General features: G+C 26.2%; 1 long non-coding RNA gene across 1 annotated transcript in view; it reads left to right on the forward strand.

The window, feature by feature from the left end:
* The first annotated feature begins 8,277 nt into the window (after positions 1–8,277).
* Positions 8,278–13,418, forward strand: part of LOC126550183 (uncharacterized) — a 49,383-nt gene continuing 44,242 nt past the window's right edge. Inside the window, exon 1 of the long non-coding RNA XR_007604220.1 lies at positions 8,278–10,153. This is a non-coding gene — a long non-coding RNA (uncharacterized LOC126550183). The remainder of the gene's footprint in view (positions 10,154–13,418) is intronic.

The raw sequence follows: 13,418 nt of genomic DNA on the forward strand, positions 1-13,418 counted from the left end.
TCCATCGGCCTAAAGTCACGGTCAATGGATTCGTGCCAAAAAAAAAAAAAAAATAAAAAAAAATACAAATAATAAAAAAAAAACCCCATCGCAACTCACAGTGTAAACTCACAACAGCTGTTGTGGTGATTTCTTTGTTCGTGATTTTTCTCTTCGCATGCGCGTTTATAATAGTATAAATAATATGTATTCAAAATATCGTATTCGTATATACCTATTAAAATGTATAACCCAACGATTTTAACTTAACCTCATATCCACCGAGTGTCATTTCCAATAATTTGTTCATGTCAATGCCGCGTACAACCGTTGTACACTACCTACATAGTACTACTTTAATAACGATAGTGTGTCAGTGTTACAATGACTGTTAAAGGTAGTGTTATATACCGTACACTATATTATTATAGATAAATATTTTGGATATTTAACAAGTAGAAAAATTGGTTACTCAAATATTTTTTTGAATTTACCCAAAATCCGGGTAAAAATTTGATGAAATTTACTGTATTTTTACTGTTATTGTTATCTTTTTAGTTTTTCATTTTTTTTAATGTACATTATATACATTTACATTGTGTGATTCGGTTGACGTCCTATGTATTGTTTCTATCTTATTTTTAAACGAGTTACGAGTAAAATAAAAATGTTAATTATTGCAATTCAAAATGCTCTTAACTTGTTTAAAAATTATAATATTGTAAAAATAACAATATACAAACATTAAGCACAGACGTCTTTACCTTTAGGTTTAATAATACCTGGTTCAATTCGCTGTAATATTACATTAATTAATAACATAAAATTGGTTCTATAGAACACAAATTTGCTGTGTTATACATTTATACGGAAACAACGCATTTAAGTATTTAGTATTGCGTTCTTACCATGAGTTATCATTTAGTTTTAGAATTGTTTTCTGTAGTAAAATATTGCTAATCGTTATCAATCGACAGACATAATATATAATTTATCAGGCTTATCGTTTAGTAAATTTATGTTTATAAATAAAATTATAAATTTTTAAGAGAACGCTTAGATTCGCACTCGTTGTCTCTGCTTTATAAAAGTATAATATTTAAAATTGTTCCTATGTTCTAAATAGTCTATTTAATAATTTATATTAATATTATAGTGAAATGATCTAATACAAAATTAAAAATTTATACTATTATCTGGTTAGATAATCTCATATACTTTATTTTTTACATATTTTATTGCGTGTTATGGAAATTTTAAAATTCTAAATTCTAAATATGTAGGTGTGTGTTCCATATAAATGTATTAATACTATTAATTATTAGATAATATTATGAAATTCGTATAAAATAAGGTTTTTTAATTAGACATATAAAATATTATTAATCTGTGACTCAAGTGTATTAATTGTTGTCATAGAAAAATAATTATAAATTATTTATAATTGTGATAGAAAATGGCGTGAGCAAAAAAAAACCGCATCGGGTATTTATCCCAGTCTACTCTTCTCCTACCCGCCATAATAATCACACCACAGGCGAACGAAGTCCATTAAGACAAATTGACGTAGTCTATACGACGACAATTTTTAGGTTTCTTATCACATTGAATGCGTGTTGCAGTTGCACAATGACAAGTAATATTGTTTGAAAACGCGTTTTTTTTTTACGAAAGTCGAGACAGTTACGTAAAAACGAGACTGTCGACAAATACGAACGTGAGTTTAGTACCGTTCGGAAAGAAAAACGTAATCAAATGCCTCTGTGAAAATTTTCGAACAGCATGACTACGAATCATAACAGTATTTGCAAACGACGACGAGCCTAGATAATTATAGTTAATAACGTAGCAAAATATTTACAGTATCTGAAAAATTATAAAATAAAATACTAAAATAGTAAAATGTATAAGTTTTTGTTTTTATTGCGGGTTGTATTTTAATAGTTGTGTACGCAATTGACTTGAGTGTTTGACTGGCTTATAAAATATCCAAATTTTCGTATACTACGCTTATATAGTCACAAATCAGCTAAATCTAATACAAAAAAATAACACAAAGTATTGTTTAAAGCACTCTTTTAAATTTCGTACTACACAAAGTGTGTTGTTTTAATTTTAGGGGCTGTTTGACGAGTACAGTGTTGAACATCTATATTTGCAGATCAGAATTATTATTAGAATGAAAATTATCCTGTTGTTAATATTTCAATTCTTTTTACCTTTATTTCATTTTTCTTTTTTATAACTTTATGGTCTTATACGCAAGTAATTATAATAAATGCATTATGTTATAATATACTTTATTACATTAGTACAAGCATTATATATTTATAAGAGTCCGTTGGATAATTTCATTAAGTGAAACTATACTAGTTATGTTGTTTGGGAATTGGGTGTCTAAAAATATCTCACTCGTCAGTTTTTCGAAAGCTATCAATTTTAGGGTTAAAGGAACGGTGGTGGAAATAATCATAAATACTTCTCTCGACATGTGGAGTGGCGTATTCTAAAAAAAAATCTGGCTCTGTCCGTATATAAAACACTCCCAAATGTAACACTCGTATACAGAAAATTAAAACTAAAAGTACACTTTCAACTGTTCAGGATTTTGTGTTTATACAACTGTATAAAAGTATATGACATATAAACATAACGGTCGCATCAATGTTATGTGAAGGTGAAACAGTGACGTGTTTAGGTTTTTATCCTGGGGGGATGTGAATTTATCTAGTGGTTACTCTATATAGGGTTCTTTTCTGCTCACCCCTTAAGTTAGGTGAGTTATTATATAATTATAACAGTGTCTACATGACTATATTAATTTTACGTAACAATAAATAGTATAAAATATAAAGAAAAATTATGTTAATATTTCAGAATCAACATTGACCATTAATTATTGTTGTAGCTATTGACGCAATCATTCGTCGTTTTGCAATACTTATTTACGAACATACATCTTTCGTGAGTGACAAAATAGTAAAAAAAAAAAATGTTATGTGAGGGGTAAGATTTATCTCCTATTGCCTATGTATCCCCCTTTTTAAATACGTCACGGGTGTTACTATGTTACTACTAAAATTCTTTTTCAGTAAACATTTTAAATTGTAATTTGTAGCTATTTATGTTTTTCTTTAGGCTAAATGACGTATACTATGTATGCATAATATTTTAGTTTTTGACTTTTTTGTTACCTTTTTTTTGTCAAGAAACAGGATATTATGCATAAGGAGGGTTTCTTCTACTATGTTCTCTTGACGTGTAAAATGAAATTCATGTTCGTTTTGGACACACTGCACGTTTCATAATGATTTTACATTATATACAGTAATACGGGTTTGGGGTTAAATGGTGATAAACTACACGTACTTACTACTTATATAATAACCGATATAATCTAAATAAATAATGCTTCAATATCATACAAAACTGTGTGTCTCTGTGCACAAAATTGATGAACTGATCGCAACCACATAGCGGAAATTCGGTAGTGGTAAACGTTGAAAACATATATAGTTAACACCATCATAATGAAGCTTTTTTAAGTTTAAGTAGTCTTAAAATAGGTTCGATGTACACAAAATTATTTCCTCTCAGTTCACCTTTCGCATTGAAAACAGATACAATAATTGTTATCAGTTTCAATATTCTGATACTAGAAAATTGTCTATTTCCGAAGATTTTGTAGCAATTTCGTAATAAAATTTGTATACCTATTTCTAGACGTTTGAACGAAGTCTCAAAGCCCGGTATTGATAGTATGTTTGTTTCCGGTATAGCAAAAACAAGCAAGTTGCAAATTTTGAAATTGCGTGGTATAACGTAGGAAATTATTGATGTGTGTTTTAAGTTTGTAGCATTAAGTGCTGATGTGCCGTTGCCAACTTGATGGATATATAGGACAGTATTGTTTATTAATACATATATTTGATTTATCTGTTTATCGGAAATAATAGATATTTTTTTTTAGACCACTGAAATTGCAGTTTGATTCTCGAATCAATTTTTTATCGTTTGACTCTCTCTCCTAACTATGTTTAGAGCCTTGTTCTGTATTTATTTGTAAAATAATAATACGATATAAAACTGACCGCTGGGTCTCACTCCAAATGTTAAAATTTTTTCTGATCACACAATAGGATATCATAAGTAGTATTATTCTGTTTAGACTACAGTTTAGATGCATATGGGCTCCCCACCAAAAAAATCTGTCCACGACACTACTCTATTATATAAATATAATATAATGTCCTAAAAATACGCGATAAACCGCCAATGTACGCATATTTTAACGTATTCTTATCAAACGAACAATAAACAAACATTTTATTGCCGTCGCAGATTATATTCTTTGGTCGTAAAAATACTCTTATGGTCCGCTTACATGTATATATAATATATTTTGTGATTTTATTACGCACATACTAACAATGAAATCATTTATATTATACATAATACCTTGTGTGTGTGTGTGTGAGTATGTGTGTGACTATAGTGCGACAGTATGTGTTCACATTTTCATAAGGTACTTCGGGGAGAAAATTTGTTTTAGGGCGAATTTAAACGATTTATGTCGGGGATATACATTATTATTTTTATAGTGAAACTGCTCATAACATTACAGTACGTTAAAGAAACGATGATAATAATAATATATCATATACACACAAAGATTGAAAATTTAATGGGATTTTCTGACATTGTTAAAGGTTAGATGGGAATGAATTTTTATTTGTTTTTTCTTTACGGTCACTGTGTCTTTCAGCAAATGCATTTCCATGGAAACATTTTTCTACATTATATATGATTGATTAACCCCTTAAATATTTGAACTTGAAATTGTGTACCAAACGTTTGTGCGTAGTATTTAAAATTAACTATTTAACATTTAATTTGTATATTAAATAATTATATTTCATGTCTATTTTATACTATATAATATGTACTATTGTAGTTGGCTATTATGTATAATTTATTTATTATCAATCCAAAGTATCTTTCAAATCAAATATGTACGTACTATGTATGAATATCTAAATCAGCTATGTAAATTAGTTATTATTATAAATTATTAAAGCAAAATTCTGATTCTTCAAAAGTATACCCGGTACGGGTAAACAGTAATTCAAGTACGTATTTGTATACCTACTACCTATTTTTGATTTTAGTTTAGTATAGTTCTTGAATATTAATGAACTTTCTAAAAATATATATGGTTTTTTTTTTATTGCCTTCTGTTTGTCTCTATAGTAAAATAAAAATAATATTAGGTAGCAGTGAGCTCCCGCCTTCCACCCCTCTATGCCTATATGACCATGACATCTGTACCGGTACATACGATAAAAATATAAAATACTATTATAATATATTATATTACATATATTTTGTGTAGTCACCTAGCCATCGATGATGTGCAAAATACAATTCGTCTCGAGGGTCAACATCATGATTTTATCTGAAAGTTGAACGTTTTATATAATTTGTTTTACGTGAGAATAAATAATTTTTGGAATATACATTTTCATAAACTATTTAATTCTCTGAACACAAACACTAACCCACGCAATAAAAACATTTTTGAAGTTCCAAACAAAGATTTATGCTACTCATGGTTCTATATACTGCTAAATAAAATAGCTATAATTTATGCAAAGCAAAATTATTTGATCAACAATAATAAAAAAGTGTATTTTTAGAAATTTTTAGATCATTTTAATGGTATAGTTATCATCTCTTTTTTGTTCTATTTATTACAGTATTATAATATTTAAAATATTCAAAAGTGTTTGTTAATACGAAATTTGTTTAAAGTTTTAAATTATTTAGTGTACCTATATTTTGTATGTATCAAAGCAGTAAATAAAATATATTACAAGTTTTTAGAATAGATACCGGAAATACATAACATATGGAGTGTAGTTTATTGTTTTAGATTCTGGTAGAGCTATAAATGTACTGGCTATACACAATAATGTATTGATTTGCGTCTGTGTGTGTGTGTGTTTTAGTGTCTTTTGTTTTTCGTGTCTGAAGACACTTTTTCAGCAAAATAAAAGGTTTCTGGTAGCATATTGGATCTTGTTTTTATGGGGATCAATTCACAAAATATTAAAACTACAGTTTTTTAGACATTTTATAAATAATTTTCAAAATACTTCAGCACATTTTAATTAAATAAAATAAACATTTCCTTTTACATCCTTTCGAGATGTCTCCAGGCCAAAAACCTATAAAAAAAAAAAATAATAATAATTAACTTAGAATTTTCTACTTTTTAGTTTATTTGTTATGTATGTTGATAATTATGTAATTATGTTTCTTTCTATCATACAGTTCAACAATGTATTATAAGCTTCCTGCTCATAATCTAATCTTATAGAGCTAGAGAATTTTATATTTTTTATATTACGCTAAATATCTAATCAATAAAATGGAATATTACTCACAAATGAAAAGACAATTCTTTATTTTTTTAGAAGAACTACTATACAAGTAATTGCTTATCATTTTCATAAATAATAGCAATAATAATAATATAGAATATAACATTAGAACAAATATTACAATATTACAAATTTATAATTAAAGTAAGTATAATATCTAGTAATATAATGATATAATAAAATTAAAATTAATGTTACTAAATTAAGAAATTGATCGATTAAAATATGATAAAAATATCAGATACTTTGGTGTATTGTACGCTTTTAATTTGTCTGCAGTTGTGGTTAAACTGCATAAATCAATTATATTAACTTGTGTTCTATTCAATCACATAGTTTTTTAAGGAATCCTATTCTCAAGCATAGAATATAATATTATCTATGAAGCAGAATTGGCATGGGCGGCCACCAGCTGTCAGGTCGTTCGATTATATTTCTGCGGCGATGACTGTGATAAGTGATGAGTGATGACTGATAATTTAAAATATACTATAGTAATATGTCTAATTATCTATAATCTATATTATATACTTTTTAACATTTTCAACCACGTGAATGCTGCAATTGCTAATCAATAATTATACGCATTTTTTGATTATTTGTCTTTGTATACAAATCTGAAATCATTTATATTATGAATTAAAAATTGTAAATTGTTGTTGAATGATAAATATGTGAAAAATATATACCTACATATATATTTATAGATAAAAAATGAAAAACATTTAATTTTTAAAAAAAATTCTGCTATCAAAATGAATGATGAACTTATATTATTTAGTTTTTAATAAAAGGTTTAAAAATACTCTTAGTAGGCATTATGTAACGTATTTACGTTACGTATTTGTAATAATTTACATAAATTTACATTTAAAAACTACGAAACTCCTAAATGAAATTGAAATTAAAATGTACTTGTATTTTCGTATAGGTTCCTATTTGGTAACTTTTCATAAATGTAATATACTTTGCGTTTTTAATAATCAAATTTGATGTATTTTGTATTTTATGTATGTGAAGAGATGTTACTGTCCACATTTACTTGTTATTAAAGCAATTTAAAAACATAAAAATACTTATAGATATTTACACAATTTTGTTTTATAGGTATTTGAAGATCAAATGTTGCTGAAATTATTGATTATTGGATTTTTAAATGAGAAATAAGTAATAACGTTTTTTAGTTATTTTATTGTGGTTCATAAAATATCAAATGACGAATTTGAAACTTTTCGCCATTAAATATTATTATTTTCTATATTACATGAAATTTTTCAAAAGTTTCAACTAATTTCTAGCTATAAACTTATTTACATCGTTCTAACAGTATATGAAATAATATTTTAATATATATATATATATTAATAGGTACCATATGATTTTTTATCAGGAATGTATTCAAATATATCTGTCTTCATTCAATATAATTTTTGGTTTGTGCAATAATTAATTAAATTAAATTTTAACACATCATTTACACTTTTTACAATGATCTCAGTAAAGATAGATAGACAAAATATTTACAATTGAAACATATAACTATAAATGAAAAAATAATGGAGCTATAATATTTCTTATTTAATTTTAAATTATATATAAATTGTAGATATCCTCTGGGACTATAGTTATTTATAATGAAACTAAATATTTTAAGTTAAAACTTTTCAGAGTCTCTAATAAAATATAATAAAAACGTATGATGAAAGTCCATATGTTTTATTAAACAATATTTTTCTATGATTTTAAAGTTATAAAAACATAATAAAATGTACTGCCTTAACACTGATGTAGTGATGTAGTTACTAGTTTTCCTTGAATCAATCGAAAATATGATTAATTTTTATTGATAAACGAACTTTATTTTCGTTCCTGAGAAGAATATGCATTAGGTAATATGTTCACAAGAGATGTAGTCCTACAGTAATAAAAAACACTCAACTCAAAATAAATTTTAAAATAAAATAGTCACCTTTTTATATGACTCTGTACAATATATTTACTTTGGTTTCCAGTATATTATTACACACTGTAATATCTATCGTAAGTACTTTTGATATCCAAAGCATTTAAAAAATATATATATAATTTCATAGATTTTATTTTAACTGAAGGTCACGCGTAACCCACCATATAGACTTCGGCTTTTTTAATTCTAAAAATCAATTTTTCAAACCGTCTGGCGATAATAATAGGTAGAAAAGAAATCATCATCTCATGATCACGCTTAGAACCTCACGATAAAACTAACTCGTTCTCATGGCCATCCATAACATATTTTCCCCTCCTGGCCACGGATATCTGTGGTGCCACACGATATTCATTTAAATAAAAATATTAATTGTTAACCCGTTCAGAATAGTCATGTCTTAAAAGCCATAAACCTTATTTAAAGATTTTTGTCATCTCTTTGCTGTATAGACATAATATTATTACTGTATATTACTGTAAGAATAATTATATATACTACTGCAGTCTAATATCTATTATACATTTTATGTGAATAAAAATGATTAAGCCTTTTTTCATGACAGTCGAGTATTATAATAAGGATCCTCTGGTAAGTACAGGTTTAATAAAAAAAAAAAAAAAAAACACACATTTTAGGCGACGTGGGTTTACAATACTTTTTTGAAAATGTACCTACCTATAGTTATAGTTTTGTACAACTAAGCTAACGTAAACCAGTTTGTGTTACTTTCCAACTACGGATGGAGCTACACTTTGTTATGATGACGGTCATCTGGGTGCAGCCCCACGAGACCGGTTTTCGGGCGTTATTATTTTTTCGAAGCCGTTGCCAAATTTCAATACAAAATATTATAAAATGTTGCCATGTTCCATCAATAGACAATAGTATATTATGAACTCTTTATAAGAAAATTTAGAAAGAAAAAACAAATGTTTGCGAATTTTATCACTTTGTATTTCTTTAAATGATTTGACAGTCCAGGTATACAGTGTATATATACGAGATATGCATATTCATAGTTCATAATTTTTAAGCTCTAGCATTAGGTCTATAGGACGTCTAGGTACTTAATTACTGTGAAATTACATTTTGAAAATGTTATTCAATTATTAAGACTATGCATGACGTCTGAATACTCTAAGTTATAATTCAAATAGCTGGACAGTATACGTTCAAACATTGTAAATTTTTGTAACGAAACCGTTCTTGTAATGACGTACGGATATTGTATCATGTCAAACAGCTGTACGAGCGCTCACACAATTTCGCGTTTCCAACATATAAGTGCAATCGACGTGATTTGGAAATGCGTTTTTTGTTTGTACTTAGTTCTCACGTGTGTTCTATTCTATTGTTCCAACAATCGTTACTAGCGTAATACGGAACTTGTATCACAAATACATGTATAGACAAAGAGCAGTATATTATATAATTGGCCAATTGTATTGTATAGGTATATAATATATATTACCTATACACTATAATTTCAATTACCTACTTTTTTGTTGTTGTCGGATGATTAAATTATAAACATAAAAATCTTCTTTTTGTAGTAGATGCGAAGTGTGTGGTACACTTGAAAACTTTATGGTTTATATAATATTGTAATAATATAATTTAAGAATTAACATTAAAAAATAATAATAAATAAAATATTAAAACAACAAAACTAACGTGTTTCAGAGTATTGGCCTAGAGAAATCGGGAAATGAACTGGTTGGAAGTATTTGATTATGATATTACACTCGAATTTTAACTATAGGTACACGCTGGTTTAAGATGTCAACAATATTAATTTTTTAAAAAGCCTTGGTTTGCATTGACTTTTTGTCACTTACTACATTGTACTCGTATTTATAATTTAGATAATTTAGAAGTATAATTTTATTTAAACAGCACTGAATTATATTTATTAAAAACTCTTTAGCAAGTCTGGTTGAATATTGAAGATACTTTGTTCGATCATATGCCTACACAATATTAACATCTATGTTATGTATTTATTTCTAAGTAGGGCATAAATAATAAGTACAATTAAAAAACCTAATAATGCAACAAAATTTTAAACTCACTTTTATAATTTTTGTAGAACATTATTTGTTGTTTAAATTTTTAGTGTAACAAAAATGTGGACTGTATAATCAATTTATATGACTTCATTTAATCGTTTAATGTTATTTACTTTTTATTTTTACAAAATAAATTATTTCAGTATTTAAACTATATTACATAACTATAAAAGCGTTTGATTCGATGAGGATAATATGATTCGTAAATAATAATATAAATCTTTTACCTAGTAGGTACTTATATAATAATGAAATAAAACGCAATAAATGTGCATGCTAAAAAATATGAAATTAATAAATAATTTTTATACTTTGGTATATTATATATATGTATTCAAAAATTTCAACATCAATACTAGTAATTAATGAGTATTAAATAATATTTTAAAACAAAATTAAATAAATAAGTATATATACATTCGTTAAAAATTATTTTGAAAATAATAATAATAAAATACCTATAATTTATTATGCTATATTATATTTTGGTTTTTTGTTAATTATTGAGTGGTCGATTTAAAACAATTCCTAATTCCGATACATTTTAAACGTATGTCCATATATTTTTTCAATAGAAGTGACAGTGTTAATTTTTAATTGTATTATGACGATGAAGAGTGTAATTAATTACATTTTATGTATTATTATGTAAACACTTTATAATACTGATATTAAAAACTATGAAATAGGTAATTTTTTTTATTGTTTAAAGTCTAAAATGTATAAATGTTAAGTACTTGTACTTATTTTATTATCAGTTAAGATTTAAGAAAAGAAATATAAAATTGATTTGTTATTATTATTTTAGAATTTAGAATGATTATTCTTCTGCATATGAATAATTAAATATAGGTACCACAGATAACTATAGAACGATAGACTATTGTAATTCATTATATTTCATAAAAAATAATTTCAAATAATCAGCATATTTAACTAATATTTATAAATAGTAATAAATGTGTCGTCCGAAGTATTGATATTTTAAAAAATACTTTTAATTAAATATTAAACAATGTATAGTTGAAAAATTAAACGGATAGATGTTCGAGTGAAAATTAAAACTAAAATTATCCTTGAAATGCTATCTGTTATTGATCGATATTTTATAACGTTCAGTATGTAGGAAATGGCTTTAAATTCAATATACCAATTTATAGTTTTTACATAATTTTTTTTTTCAATACAAATAATTATCATAATGAATTTTAAAATTATTACTAGATTTACCTATAGTTGCTGAAATCCAGAAATAACTTGTATAGAATAGTAATAAAAATATATTTTAGTTAAAACTTAAAAATCATACGACCACAAAATGTTTTTGTGAAATTCATAAATTTAAATTACTCAGTTAATAGATGATAGAAATATAATTATAATTTACATTCTAGACGTTTTTTAGGCTTTGTCTCGGTTCAAGAAAAACCTCGACGTTGACTTATCGTTTAATTCAAAACTATACCATAAAATAAAATCAACTAAAACATTATTTAATAATATTAACAATAATAATAATAATAGTAATGTTTATTACTATAGATTATTTAGGACCTAGAATCATTTTTTAAATATTCCTAATTTTAGGGTCTATATATTAATTAATTGTCATTTTTTATTTTATTTTCCATCAAGAAATTTTTTAGTCATGGAAAGCAATCATATTAATACAATTATTTTCAACATTAATTATAATATTTATTTTTTTATATACGATAACAAAAAGCTATTGATAAATTCAATTGCAACTAATAAAATAAAATAACTTGTTTCCCAACTATTATTTATATGATAGACGATGCCACGATGCTGTTTGGTTATTCGACAAGGGCAATAAGGAAATTACTTTCAAGATTAAAATTGCGTTTTCTTTAAAATGCATGTTTGTCTTTGTTGTCTAAATATAGTTATTGTAAAATAATATCACGATTATAGTACCTATGTATCATTTAATACTTATTGTTTGTGAATCATAAATACCTATAACACTGAATTATTGAACAGCGTAAAACGTAAATAACAATTGTTAGAAGCAGTCGAATCCAAATAATATTACTCTGTATTTAAGCATATAACTGTTTTCTATGAAGCTCGACAAGTGATTGTATTGAACTATTCTTTATAAAAATTAAGCACTACTGCAGATGTCTTAACATTTAGACGATTAATTAGTATAATCGTGTTCATATTATATAATAACAAAGGTCAAGACCCCTCTAAAATTAATGCTTTGATTCGGTGCAAGGTTCCAAAAAAGTTTATACTCAATAATTGATGTCGATTGAATTAAATTTTAGTTCAAGTGTTTAGCAATACATGCAATAAAGTCATAAAATGTTGTTATAATTACTTTGATTTTTCGGAAATCGTTTAAAAACCGTTTCGCGTAGGTTTCGTAATTCTTGATTGTAATTTTTATTCCCAGAAAAATATTTACTTTCTATTGGAAGGACGATGATAAGAAATTATGATTTTTTGCACGTGTTATAATGGGTTAAATAATGATGATTAATGATAATTGATCAGAACCTCGTCAGAACTATATAATATGTATATGTATAATGTATATATAACAAGTGCATGATTACGCACTTATAACCTGTACAGATGAGAGGTAGTACAACTACTATATGATAATATTATTTACGAGTATGGCCAACACGCTATATCAAATTTTAAAATATTCTACTCGCGTTTAGTTTGTTTGTATAGTTTTAATTATTATTTTTTGTTTTTTAAACCAGTGTTTTCCTCTGTCGGAACGGACGCGGCTGTACGGCGGGGTCGTCACAGTACACTGACACAATATATGACGACGGTGACAATTCATTCGAGACTTAACAGTTAACGGCTACCGCATTTTCTTCCAGGACGACGTTCTGACACAACAACGTCTCTTGGCATAACACGACAGCAGCGAAATATCCCGTCAATATATTTTTTTACTATAATATCGTA

This window comes from Aphis gossypii, chromosome 2, assembly GCF_020184175.1.
Source record: "Aphis gossypii isolate Hap1 chromosome 2, ASM2018417v2, whole genome shotgun sequence".
NCBI classification, from domain to species: Eukaryota; Metazoa; Arthropoda; class Insecta; order Hemiptera; family Aphididae; genus Aphis; species Aphis gossypii.